This window comes from Mustela nigripes, chromosome 1 (genome assembly GCF_022355385.1).
Source record: "Mustela nigripes isolate SB6536 chromosome 1, MUSNIG.SB6536, whole genome shotgun sequence".
NCBI classification, from domain to species: domain Eukaryota; kingdom Metazoa; phylum Chordata; class Mammalia; order Carnivora; family Mustelidae; genus Mustela; species Mustela nigripes.
Window position 1 is genome coordinate 217,277,865 of NC_081557.1, and position 14,980 is coordinate 217,292,844.

The following is a 14,980-nucleotide window of genomic DNA, read 5'->3' on the forward strand; positions in this document are numbered from 1 at the left end:
ATCTTTGAAGAGTCTGCTTCAACTTCTGTCTCTGAGTCCTCTTAGTGTTTATCCAAATCCCCAGCCATGGAGATGGTTCTCTTTCTCTCTGGAGAGAGCTGTGTTTTGGCTGAATCTCCATGACACAGTGTATAGCCACCTCCAAACATTTCAACCTTCACTGTACAGATCTTTGCCAGGTTGAGATTTCAGATGGAGAGCTGGTACAGGAGAAGAGGTGACAGCCTTGCCAATCCTTTGACTGTGCAATTGTGGCTTTACCATGGTCTTCATGGGAGGAGTCATATCTTGAGAATTTTTGCTCAGGCAACCATGATGTTAGTACACCATGGACTGCAAAGGGAGTCAGAAGTGAATGGTAAGGTCTTACTTGTTTGGCCAACCTTTTCTACTGTGAATGTTCCATTTTTGTTATGTTTGGGCCTAACCTGTTGCTGGGTTTCATATACAATTAATATCGAAGTCTGTTGTTTTGTTTTTTGTTTTTTGTTTTTGGCATAACTCCTGGCTTGTCTTGGTCTTATCTCTAAAAAGCTTGTACAAAGCTAGAATGCATCTCTAAGAGGAAACAGAAGGAATTTTTATGAGAATGACACTCACCATTATTCAAAATGATTTAGTCTACTCTGTTCTCTTTTGAATTAACAAACTAAAGTATGCCTCTAAGAATCCATCATCTTTGAAATTTCACAAACTTTCTTGATTGTTATGTGCACTAGAGTGAGAAGTGAAAATTTGGACTTCCTGGGACCATAATTTAACTTTGAAAGGCAGTATTATTCTCAAAAGCAGGGCTTCATGAGTTCTCAAGAGTTAATGAAAGCACTTCACTAGGAGATTGGATTATTGAACTGAAATATTTTGAATGTATTTGTGTATGTATGTTCTTCGTGCTGGGGTATGCACCTTTTATCATATACACATAGGAATAAATACCCCACAAAAATAGAAGAGTAGATGCTTTTAAATTTGAGTGATATTAAAACCTCAAAGGAAAGTGCCAAACCTAAGCATTTTATGAGAGAAATCTTCTCTTGGGCTACAAAATAGCTAAAGCTACTCTTATCTGTTGCTGTTATAAAACTGAAAAAATTGTTGAATCTTTTCATTAGATATAAAAGCTTTCTTGATATTTTCTCAAGTGAGCTATGGGCTATTTTGATCCTTAATCAAAGTATTACAATGTTTGCCATAAAATATACAATGTGCAAAGAGTCCATCATTGATGTAGCATATCTATATTTATTCAGGAATTAATCTATTTTTTAATATTTTGAGGGCTGCCTTATAATCTTGATCCTGGTCCCATCTAAGATATTCTATAAAAAGAAAGAAAGAAATGAATGCATATGATGCTGTAGCTCAGCTGTTAATTTCCTTTTCAACTTTTCTTGTTCTATGCTTTCTCTCCAGGTAAGACATGAATGGGACCTTGTTAAAAGTAGAGTGAGTGAACTAAGTAGCAGACTGTCTGGAGGGCTCCAAATGAGGATGGCACAGAGGATGAGATTAACTTCTATCTTTGCCAGTGTTGAGTTCCTGGGATCTCTTGCCAATTAGTCATCAATAAATCATAACAACCAGGATATAAAATTGAAATATGGACATCACATTCCTCTCACATGATATGTGAGAAAAAAGCAAGAGACAGAGAAAGAGAGAGCATGTGAGCAAGAATATGTGTATTCCTACCTAGTTCAAGAGTTTTTGGTATACAAGGGCAAAACTCACCCAATATATTTGTGTAGTTCTGAGGATCTCAGTAACTTGAGTGGATAAACACAGCATTAAGTAGCATAGCTTAATAGATGGGGGAGAGTTTACCACTATGTTTTAATATTGCAGATAATCCTAACACATCTGAGAGAATATATGAGACATTAAATTGGGAAATCAACTCTAAGTGTTTATTACACTATGGTAATTAAAAAAAATGATTTATTCTTTCCCATATGTTGGGCACTGTGCTAAGTATTTCATACACATCATCATCTCCATTCTCAAAACTGCTCTAGGAAGTAGGCAATACATTATTATCCCCAGTTTATGAATGAAGGAACTTCAGCTACAAGATAAAAAAGAGAAAGTCACTGTGAACCTTGTTTTAATCATTTGGCTCTGCTTTCTCCATAGACATGTTAAGAGATATATAAACGGGGGAGAGTAAAGAGAGAAGACGGAGAGCTTAGGGAATAGTTATATCCTAAAGGGACAATGAGAAGGACAGAAAGAGAACATTAGGAAACTCCATAGATGTTGCCTAATATTAGGTCATTATTAGTTTTCAAGGTCATTTAGAATATCATTATAGTCAGGGTGAGATTTCTGATATCCCAATTCAGTTTGGTTTTCTTTTTTTTCTGCCAGATGATATGCTACCTTCTATTTTATTTTAAACTCATTCTGTCATTATTCTTTTGTTTCTAACAAGCCAATATATTTATTCTGAGAAAAATATAAATGGGGAGCTCAACAATTTTTTCACTGCAATTTTAAATGTCAAGTCTGAGAGGCTTCAATTGTTAATTTATTGTGAAATACCTATTTCATAAGCATTTTAATTCATCATGAGAACCACCTCCTTGTACTCATACCCCTCAATAATTGTTTTGCCTTCACAATAAAACTGACTATTGGCTGTCCAATTCCTACCAGGTACGTTTCCAGAAATGCTGTGTGGAAGAGTGAAAGGTTCCATACTTCTTGCTCACACCCATTCTGTTTTCCAAAGTTATCATCTCACTTCTGGAGTGTTTGTTCATCCAGTGCAATTGGATCTCTGCTTTTGTTTCCTCATTAGCATTCCACTGTTCACATAATTATTCATTCACCAAGCACTTGGAATTTAAAACCAAACCAAAAAAATCTAGTCCAAAACAGTCCTAAATCATTCTTGGGTCAAAGATACAGCAAAGCTGCAATTGTAATGAATTCTCCCATGCTCCAAGAGGGGCCTGTATTTGCCACTGTTACAGTAGTAAGCACAGTGTCCTTCCTGAGACCGCCTGCTGACTGGCTTGTCTCTCTTACCAGACTTTAAGCTCTTTGAGATCAAGGACTGTATTTGTCCATTATGTATTCCAAGCTTCTGCAAATGGAAGAGGTACTCACCAGTAAATGAGAATGAATGCATCCATGGCAACCAAATCTTTAGGGCACACAATACTCTCTTTATGTGATGTGTAAACAATTCTGCTCATGATGGTATAGACATTCTCCATAAGCTTCATAACAACAACCATCTGGTCTAGTCTGTTATGACAGGTTTCTAATTTCACTTTTATCTTTATCCATTCTCTCTTTTAATTTCCCCATACTCCACTGTCAGATGCATAATCCTAGTCCACTGCTTTACATGTGCAACTCTTACACAAAATCTTCAGCACCTTTCCTGTATCTGCAGGATCCTCAAAAGCCTGATGGACCAGAATTTCCACCTCCTAACCCAAACTATCTCTCCAGTCATGCTCAATGTCACAAAATCACAGCTCTAACTGATGTAGCTTTTTCTATTCCCCTATCCATTCTATCATTATTCTTTCTTTATCCTTGTTTTAAGACCAATTTTCCATTAATGTCGACTTCAAGTTTTCTTTCACCTAAAAGATTTTTTAGAATGTTCTCTAGATCTCATATTTAAGGAACCAAAGACTCAGACACACAACATAAGATAATCCTAGCTCCATCTCAGAACCTCAGTAAAGCACCTTGTACTCTGTACACCAGCTGGGAGACAGACCATCTCCAAGCATTAGTTTTTGTACATGCTAGCTAGGTACCACTGCAAGACTCAGCTCACTTGTCTTAACTTAGGTTTTCCTCATCTATAAACTGGGTGTAATAATCTTTCCTTATAGAAACATTGTAGGAATGAGATGAGAAACTTAAGGTGCATTGTATGTCTAGCTTCCTTTCTCAAAGCTTAGTTACTTTTAATACATATCTGCATCCTCCAACATGTTTAAACATCTCTAGCCCAGGAAACTGAAATTAAAGTATTAACATTCTATTATTAGAAAAGGTGGAGATTTTCAATGTCTAATGGCATATCAAATGCACCTGTGGAATAAGTTGAAGTTTCATAATTCAAAAATATTTTAAACTTGGGGCTCCTGGGTGGCTCAGTTGGTTAAGCAACTGCCTTCAGCTCAGGTCATGATCCCAGAGTCCTGGGATCGAGTCCCACATCGGGCTCCCAGCTCCATGGGGAGTCTGCTTCTCCTTCTGACCCCCCCTCTCATGTTCTCTTACTCTATTTCTCTGTCAAATAAAGAAAGAAAATTTTTAAAAAATAAAAAAAATATTTTAAACTCAAACATTCAAATAATAATTTTCAACTTATGAGAGGAAATATTCATATCATAAAATGATGTGTTCAATGGTTTGCTCCTAAGGGGTTAGAAAACTGGAATGGTAACTCAATATGTTTGGCCTCTTTCCAAGTTTTCTGCTTTAATCCCATGAATCTCCTAATGGTATGACCCCACATACAAAGAGAGAAATAGGGAAAAAATGTGCAATTGCTGAAAGAAAAACAGGATTGAATGTGATCGTGTCTTGGGTTATTTATGTAACCTTTTAAGAATTAGATATGTTTGAATAAAACACCATCTCTTGCTTTCCTAAGATGATGGTTTCCTTTAAGAATCTCTTCTGCTGAAACCTGGAATGCATTGCCTGGATAAGCAGGTCAGAGTTCAAAATTGAAACTCCTCATGCAAAGCATGTTCAAAACTACCAGAAAAAAAATTAAAAAATGATAATGTCTTCCTTCACCTTTGTGTGTGCGTGTGTTTAGGTTTTACATCAGAAAAAAAGTAAAAAGAAAGAAGTGAGCATAAGTATGAGAGGCAGGAGTCAGAGGAAGATGGGGATGCTGGAATGGGACTTAAATGAGCATCTCACATACTTCTACACCATCCGTGCAATGATAAGATGGGACAACTTAAAGACATTTATGGCAGTCTGGAGGGAGGTAATCTCGGAAAGAGAGACAAAAACAAACCACATTTATCTCTGATGATTTACCAGATTCCTGACCATGTCACTTAAACCAGAAGACTCAGGGCATTCCTTTATCTTTTGAAGCAGCAAAACAGAGCTTCTCTACTTGTCCTGTGTCTCCTAAATGAAGCTAAGGGTTTCTTACTGGCAGACTAGGAGTCAGTACTCCTGGTGCTGTGAGGCATCACAGCGGGTCATGCAGGGGGAGTTGTTTTTCAGCTAGAAAGGCCAGCTTCCTCCTCTCACTGCATGTGGAATGCTGAATGTGATGAATGGCGCCTTAAGTCCTAAGTGCGTTGTTAGCATTGGGCATCTGACAAAGGATTGTCAGAACGTCTGACACAAAGAATTCCAGAGAAGCAGATTTCTTCGAAGTTTTCTTTCTTTCCTTCCAACTTTTGTTCTAATAATTGACCATACGTCCAAAGATAAAGCAGAATTGTGTGTTGTCCATTCCTTAAATTATTTATTCAGCTCTTCTTTTATTGCGCATGCACCACTTTGGTGAATAAAATGCTCGAAATAACTGCTCATGGACCTTATAGATTTTATAGAAAATAATTCGATAAATTATGATGTAGTAATTACCATGACATTTTGGAAAATTTTATGAAAGACATATAAGCTGGACAAGAGGATAGAGAAAGAACGCAAGTGAAGGGTGGTTGATTGTTTTAGGTAGTGTAATCTATAAACTTCTACGGAATGGATGCATTTGAAGCTCTGAACAAAAGAATAGAATGTATCAAGATGTCTTTTGGGGATAAGAGTGTTTTAAGTAGAGGGAAGAACTAATGCAAGGTCTCTAAGTCAAAGCATATCTTGATAAAGTAAGAAAAAGTAATTAAAATGTAAGCGGGATAGCAAGGGCAGGTCATTAAAGGACTTTTAAGATAATATAAATCCTATGCACTGTAAAAAGAGTGAGTTGGGAAGGCATAGGTGGGTTTTTGTTTAGAGGAATGATCTGACTGTTGTCTGCAGGGAGGAAGAAGGGCAGGAAACAATGTTCAAAAGAGGAGTTAAAGAGAGAGACTCTGGAATCGTCTGGGAAAGAGCTGCTGGGATTTGAAGCAGGTGATGGCAGAGAAGTCCACAGATTCTGCACATATTTTGACAGCAAATAGGACAAATTTTGATGGATTGGATGTGGCCTGTGGCAGAAATTAAGGAATTAAGCCTGACTTCAAGGTTTGTTTGGGACCTGAACAACTGGGAGAACAAATGCAACATTTGTTGAATTGCTGCTGATTTTTTCTTTGCTTGTACTAGAATTTATATGCAGTATTGAATGCTATCTCTCAAGTGACTTTTCTTAGAAGAATATCTACTTGGTACAGTAATGCTGCTCAGCTCAGAGCCCTTAAAAATCTTTTTTAGGAATTTCATTCAACGTATAAGACCTGCAGGATATATTCAGTTTCACATTTCATTTCATTTTAACCAAACAGTGACCTGAGTATATATATTTACCTTATTTTTGATTCTTTTAAAAACATGACTTCCAATTTATTGGGTATGAGATAGTACTAGCATTTAAGAAAGTAAATATAAAAAGCAGCAAAAATACAAAAATCTGAAAATTTCATTATAATATTACCAATTCCCAGCAACAGACATAAACTCTCTAGACATGATCACTAAGGTGATACTAGCTGGTTTCTCTAATGCTACCTATAAAACATTTTAACTTTCTATAGTTTGGCCATAATAGTGGCCCAGAATGAATATTGGAATTTCTCAGGAAAGGCTGGAAAGTTAGTTAGAATTGAATTTGGCTATGCACACACACACACACACACACACACCAAAGAAGAGGAAGAAAAGAAGGAAAGAAAAAGAACAATTGAACAAAGGAAGAGAAAACTTTGTGTGCTATAAATATTAAAGAGTACATTTATCTCAAATAACAAGAAGCCTAGAGGTCATGATCTAGGACAGAGGCCCTTGCTCAAGGAAGCCAAAGCCCAGGATCCTCCTAGCTTCTTCCTATATTATGTTAGCATAACTTTTATTCTTAAAATTACAAGAGATATGGTCTAACTCTGGATTCATGCCTGAGTCCCAGGAATGAAAATTGAAGGGAAAGGAGAAGGAAAAAAGACCAAATTCATGGTCAAGCTGAGTTTTCCCCTTCTATCATAAAAGCAATAGTTTTATGACAAGACCCATGAACTTATATCTTAATATTAAGAACTGGCTCACCTGGTCAGCTTTTGATGTAAGAAGTCTTAGAAGCAAGTGATTTTTGTTGTCGTTGTAACTGTTTAGTTCTTCTCTCTCTTTTTTTTTTTTCCCACTTTCTCTTAAACAATAATTCACTTACCAAAAGATGTTTGTATAAAAGGGCACACAGTTCAATAAACTATTGCAAATAGAACATACCAGTCCAGATCAAGACACAGAACAAGACACAGAACCTTAGCAGCACTCTATATACTGACCTCAGACGTTGCCCTAGACACTGCATCCTAAAGGGATAGGTATTTTTTTAAATTATTATTTATGTTCTTAGTGGGCCCGCTGTTGTCCTAGATACCTCTAGAAATGAAGAGAAGAATGGATGTCAGATATGAAACTAGCAGGGTTTGCTACAGAAACATAAGGCCTAACTTGCAACTGGGGAAGGAGAACATAAGATCACAAGATCCCTAGGTATGATAGTATGGTGTCATCAGGGAGCCTAGACAGCTAACCTTTTTCAAATCCATGTCCAAAGACCTAAGATGCAGGGAAGGAATGAGAACACAGAGACCTCAGTCATGAGCTGAGATGGCTTCTGGCTGACTTATACCTTAAAAACATATGTATCCCCAGGTGGGACTACATAAGGTTTATCTTGGAAATTTGTTTTTAGTGGAAATTTTATTGTCTCAAAATATGTCTCCTGGTATAGGAGTAATAACCATAATATAAAATGGTCTAATAAGAAAAATACAAACTTTGGAAAATTAAACAGACTTGAATTTGAAATCCAGCTCTATGGCTTCATAAACAAAAACTTTTGGAGGAACTTTGAATTCCTTATCAACAAAAAATGACAATAATACGTACTTTGTAGACGTGTTAAGAGACATAGACTTTGAAAATTAAACAGTTTTGAAGTCCAACTCTAACGCTTCATAGACAAAAACTTTTGTGGGAACTTCGAATTCCTTAACAATAAAAAAAATGGTGATAATACTTAATAGATGTGGTAAGAAGCTAAGCTACATGTGACTGCACAAAAAAATTGAACCTTGGTATGTATGTTGCCTCCAGTTGCCAAAGAGGATCGAATACTTTCCAGGTCAATTTTACCCCTTTCCCCACCCGTCACCATGCCTTGTCAAGAAACAGCTTTCTTTCCCAAGACTGAAATACATTTAGAAATGGAGGAAAGGGAGTGGATATTAGAAGAAAAAAGCAATATTGGGGTGGTATGAGAAGAAATTTGAGGCTACTGGGAAGAGGATGCTTCAGAGTCATGGTGATGCGTGAGGGAAGTACATTTAAAAAGGAAAAAAAAAGTTATATATCTCCTTACATAGTACAGTTTTCTAAAACCAGTTCTACTAAATGTCCTAAGAAAATTAAAAGTAGAAGGGGGCAGTCGGGTGGAGGGGTTTAATTCTATGATCTGTAATTAGGAAATTCTGCAGACTTTTCTTCCTCTAGAAATTTAAAATAAATATTAACATCTGAGTGTCTTAGAAAGGACCAAGGAATAAAGATATCTGTTGACTTTATTTAAATGCATGTATTTTCCATATTTAGATCTCTCTCACATATTTCTAAAATTTTTCAACTAATAATAATAATGAATAATAGATAACACCTATTGAGAGCTTTGCAAGACCTAGGACTCCTCCTTTATTCCTCATTAACAACACTAACAGCAAGAATAATTGTTATTCATATTTTATAGATGAGGGAACTGAGACCCACAAAAAGTCCAGTAAGTTCTGGTAAAATAATATGTAATATAAAATAATAACTGGTAAAATAATATAACTAGAGTTTGAACCCAAATATTTTCTAAACTGGACAGGCAGTACCATGAGAGTACTGTTTTCCTTTATAACTGAGAGTTGACATGAAAATAAAAGACCTTCAAGGATTAAACATAAGTGGGGGAAAACAGCTAATTCATGCCATCATTGATTAATTCCCAGGTGTCAGAAAAAGTCAACATGTATCATTCTATTTTAATGGTGGGAGCAGTTAGGCTCCTAGAAATTTATCATTTTATCCAAGATCATGTCACTTGTAGACAGGGGTCATGATCTGAACCCAGGACCCAATGACTCTAAAACATGTGATCTTAATCTCTTTGTAGTGACACGGTAACCAATTCAGTGCTTTAATGACACAGGAAATGTCTTACTGTGTCCTGGAAAAGTCATACTACAAACCCTTTTGAGAACTGATAATTAAGAATGCCGAAATAAACTCAGGAGTCTTGGGTTCTGTAAGCCACTTGGTGATTTATTTTCCTTCGTTGGGAAGCATTTACTGTTAGGGTCTCTTCTGTAATAATCTGTGGGTCTGTAAAATTATTCACATGCATAAACTCATTTCTTCTTTGTGTTTTATTTGGTCGCATCCATGAAACAGAGACACACTATCACTGATAAATATTTTCTAATTTAGAGTAACTTGGTATTTATGGAAAAACCTGTCCTCAAAGGAAGAAATTCTAAGCTCTTTAAAGGATAGGTTTTTTGTTTGTTTTGTTTTGTTTTTGTTTTTTTTTGTTTTTTGTTTGTTTGTTTGTTTTTTATCTACCAGTGCATCCCTGGGGAAAAAAATAGTAAATATGAATGATTTTTTTTTAATGAAAACTAAAATGGGAAATTGCCCTTAAAATAGATATTTTCAGGGTGCTTAGGTAGCTCAGTCTATTAAGCATCTGACTCTTGTTTTCAGTTCAGATCATGATCTCAGGGTCCTGAGATCAAGGACACCCCCACCCCAGGCTACATGTGTGTGTATATATATATATATATATATATATATATATATATATATTCCTCTAAATTTTCAATTTTATTTTTAGATGCCAATATCTAATGAAAAACATGTCATCAAGTTATTTAGGTTTCAAGCTCCAAAGGAGGGGTGGATAATTTCTGCAATTCCAGACACAACAGGGTAGTAAGAAGTAACTCATGCCACACACGTCTGAAAGTATAGAATAATGCAGGACTATGCAGGGCAAATACGAATGTTAAAGCTCTCATTTCAAACTGGAAATCCTTCCAGGTTGATATCTGTTCCACTTTCTTAGGTGTGGTCACTTAATAAGATATATAATTCTTTTATCTTTTCTTCTCTTTTTCTTCCCTTCTTTCTTTTCTTTCTTTCTTTCCTTTCTTTTCTTCCTTTCTCTCTTTCTTTTCATGCTCAGTTTATCCTGAGCAAACATGACTCTAACTTCTGGTATGGACCTTTGAGGACCCAAAGAGCTTTATCCTTGGGTGGCAGCTTTAGGATCAGGAATCTAATGGCTCTGTGGGAGTACACAATCTGCTCCAAATATTCAGAAATCCTGATCACTGACCGAACACAGTTTTGTCCAGTCAACTTTAGAACTTCTCCCTTCCTGAAAAATATAGTGAAATTTGATTGATTATTCCCCTGGGAAAACAACAGTACTCAATACTGTTTTCCAAAATGTCTACAAAGCATCCACTTATAAGTACAGTTTTCTATAACCAGTTCTACTAAATGTTCTAAGAAAATTAAAAGTAGAAGGGGGCAGTCGGGTGGAGGGGTTTAATTCCATGATCTGTAATTAGGAAATTCTGCAGACTTTTCTTCCTCTAAAAATTTAAAATACATATTAACATCTGAGTGTCTTAGAAAGGACCACGGAGGGGCGCCTGGGTGGCTCAGTGGGTTAAGCCGCTGCCTTCGGCTCAGGTCATGATCCCAGGGTCCTGGGATCGAGTCCTGCATCCCGCTCTCTGCTCAGCAGGGAGCCTGCTTCCCTCTCTCTCTCTCTGCCTGCCTCTCTGTCTACTTGTAATCTCTGTCTGTCAAATAAACAAATAAAATCTTTAAAAAAAAAAAAAAAAAAAAAGAAAGGACCACGGAATAAAGGTATCTGTTGACTTTATTTAAAGGCATGTATTTTCCAACTTTCTTTCACATAGCAAGGATTAGTCTCCAGAGAAGTGGCTGGGCAAAATTTTTCTAAAGCAGTGGTTCTCAAAGTGTGTTCTAGTTCTTGAGAGGATCCACATGATCTTTCAAGGAACTGGTGATTTCAGTACTCTTTTTATACAAACATGACCCTATTCATTCATTTCCTTACAAGTGTAGGTAGAGTTTTCCAGAGGCTACGTGATGGGATACTGTAACAGAGTGAATGCATAAGCAGATACGAGAATCCTGTTATCCCCCCTTAGGCAGATGTTAAAGAGATTTCAAAAACATGTAAAACGCTACTCTTCTCACTATTTTTTTTTTTTAATTTGGGAGAATGGTAGTTATTTTTATTTTTATTTTTTTTAAGATTTTATTTACTTATTTACTTACAGAAAGGGAGAGCAAAAGAGAGGACAAACAGGCAGAAAATGAATGGTGGGCAGAGGGAGAAGGAGAAGCAGACTCCCTGCTGAGCAGAGAACCCAACAAGGAGCTCAATCCCTGCACCTTGGAATCATGGCCTGAGCCACAGGCACCCACTTAACTGACTGAGCCATCCAGGCACCCCAAATGTAGGTATCTTTAATAAAAATTTCTTTTTTATATTAACTTACAATGTCTATCATTATTATTTTATCTGGATTATCATTTTTATTGGTTATCATTATTATTTTAACTGGATTAATATATATTTAAAATTTACAAGTTTTAATAGCTGGTATGATGTATAGCAGCAGTTACAGCCAACATAGGCAACCTCTGTGGGGGGGTCAACAATAGTTTTTAATAGAACCAAGGTTCCTGAGTTCCCCACATTTGAGAACTGCTGCACTCTACTACTTTGAGAATAAATACCAGAATTAGCCTACATGTGGGGGGTGGTCCAAGAAGTATGAAACAACCCAAAACTGAACTGCAGGAGTATAAGGTGGGGATATAGAACATAAAAATATATCCATGGCTCAGTAAAATAACTGAAAGACTAGGAATAAAATTCTAGGTTCAGCTTCCAGTTCTGTACTTATTTATTTACTTTTTTTTTTTCTAATTTTAAGCTACCCTTTGATTTTCCTATGTCTTAAGTTTTCTCATCTTTTTTTTTTATAGGATTTTTTTTAAAGGTTTTATTTATTTATTTGACAGAGATCACAAGTAGGCAGAGAGGCAGGCAGAGAGAGCAAGGGGGAAGCAGGCTCCCTGCTGAGCAGAGATCCCGACATGGGGCTTGATCCCAGAACGCCGGGATCATGACCTGAGCCCAAGGCAGAGGCCCCAACCCACTGAGCCTCCCAGGCGCCCCAAGTTTTCTCATCTTGAAGAAAAAGGTACTAACTTTCATTACAACAAAACAAAATAATAACAAAGATAATTGCTGTGAGGAATAATGAAGCAAATTTAAAAAGATTTTAGCATCAAATAATTTGAATCCATAACTCAACTCCTATTATTTCTTAGCTGCATGAATTCTGGCTACAAACCACATTTTTCAACACCTCAGTCTTCCCATCTATAGGTGGTTAGACATTGTTTCTGTCACAAAAATCTATTGATGATTAGAAAGTACTTGACAGCAACCCCAAATTGTTGATAGGTCTTATTTATTCTGTGAATTATTAACAATGACAATAATAGGTATTGTTCTGATTAGCTATTGCTGAGTAAGTAAACACCCCAAAATATAGAAGCTTAAAACAATAACTGTTTTAGCATTCTTCACAATTTCATGGGTTGAGTAGTGCTCAGCTGGGACATTCCTCTCCTAGTTTCACTGAGGATGTCCTAGGTATTTAAGTCAGATGCTACAACTAGGACAGGATATCTTGCTACCTGTGCTTTTCCATTTGGCCTCTATGTCCACATGGTGAGTTATCCTTCATGGGGTTTCCATGTGGCCATTCCCTCTCTCAGACTAGTTTAGGCTCTTCTAGCTCAAGGTTATAAGAGGAAAGGGCAGATGACAGACCTCAGAAATCCCAGAATACCACATAATCCATATTTTATCATTTAAATTAGCCACAGGTTCAAAGGAAAAGATGCAAACTTCTTCTCTTGAAGGAGAATGGCTACCACAGGAATGATTCATTTAAACTATGAATGCTACAGACAATTGCGTGTTATGATCTTATGGATTGATTGGATGTTATGATTATACCAGTGTCAGTTTCTTCCATGGAGATTAACCATCTAGATAACAGGTTTGTGACTGTTAGCACCAACAGAAATCTGTTTGTGATATATTTAGACTGCACTGTGGTAGACATCACAGTGTGAAAATGAGATCTCATGAGTCCGCAGCTGAAATAAAACATAATGGTCCATGTAGTAGGATGAAAAAGGCACCAGCTTTGGTGTGAAGAAAACCAGGGTTCACCACCTGGCTCTGGTGCTCACTAGTTCTATGACAGCAAATGCTGGAATTTTCTGAGACTGGGGTGAGTTACCTGTGCTCATGTTGCAGGTGCTGTAGCTCTATAACAAACTAGTCTGAATTATCTCTTGGTGATTTCCCTCAAGTTATGGAGCAGGATAAAAGTAAGTCTTAATTTATAGTAAGCCGGTGTAAAAACAGCCTTAATTTCAAGCACCAAAGAAATACATTTACAATCATCACTGTAGCCTGAAACTGAATGGCTTAAAACAGAACAACATGACTAGATTATGGGTCTGAAATCTGGACAAGACTCAGTGAGGAAAACTCTTCTCACCATCAGCTGGGATGGCTCAAAAGCTGGGGCTGGAATATCTGAAATCTCACTCACATGCTAGCACTTGGACTTGAACAGCTGTGGAATGGAACAGCTGGGGCTCCTTGGGCTAGTCTCTCTATCCCCATTTGGTTACTGAAGTATGCTGAGTTTACCAGTGCAGAACTTCTTAATGGAGGTACAAGGCTCCAAAGACCAGAGAGAGAGAGAGAGAAAGAGAGAGAGACTTTATATAATTTATACGGGGATTCTATTCATTAGGAGTGAGTCATTTAATGTTAATGCAAATTCAAGGGGTAAGAAATTAGATCCCACTTGTTGGGAAGGAATATCAAAGAATTTGCAGACATGTTTTAAAACTTAAGAACCAGGATAGGATGATATCTCCTTAAATAGCTGCCGATTCAGTCAACGTCAATAGACACTCACTTTACTTTCATTTCCTTTTTCTTCCCACCTGGTCCACATTCTTCGGTTCTCTCCACAATTAATTCACTGAGATAATAATTTCAAAAGAATCAGAGCATCATTTCAAGGTCCCCTGTAACAGAGGTCTCTCTGGCATCTTTCAGTGGTGTCCAAGCAGATTCTCCTGTGCTGGTTTTGATATCTAATATTAGATATTTAATATCCAATATTAGTCTTCTTAGAAGGCTTAATCAAGTAATGTCTAGAAAGTCGAGTTTGAGGCAGGATGAATGAGACACTGACTTTCCTACTGGGAAGTCCTTCTTTTACCGGCTACCTGATGGTACCTCAACTTGCTCTAGGGAAGTGTGTTGGCTCTGGATAGTTCCATCATTGAAATGAAGCCCAGAAAGGTATAAGGATTGCCTCATGAGACCTAGCATGAATGTGAATGTGTGTGTGTGTGTGTGTGTGTGTGTGTGTGTGTGTGTAAAGAATGTACAGACCATATCTGAGGTCTAGAGGAGGCTCAGGATGAGTCTACAGAGAACTTTAATTTTAATGCCACTGCTAGTTAATCATGCAAATGAAGGCAGGTGTCTCCACTTCTCTGAAACTCCATGTTTTTATATTGCTCCTAACTCTCCCACCTCAGCTTCCTGATCAACAATACATCACTCTAGAATTAGCTCTATTTTAATTGGATTTTTTCAAAGTAAAATAATCTCTCT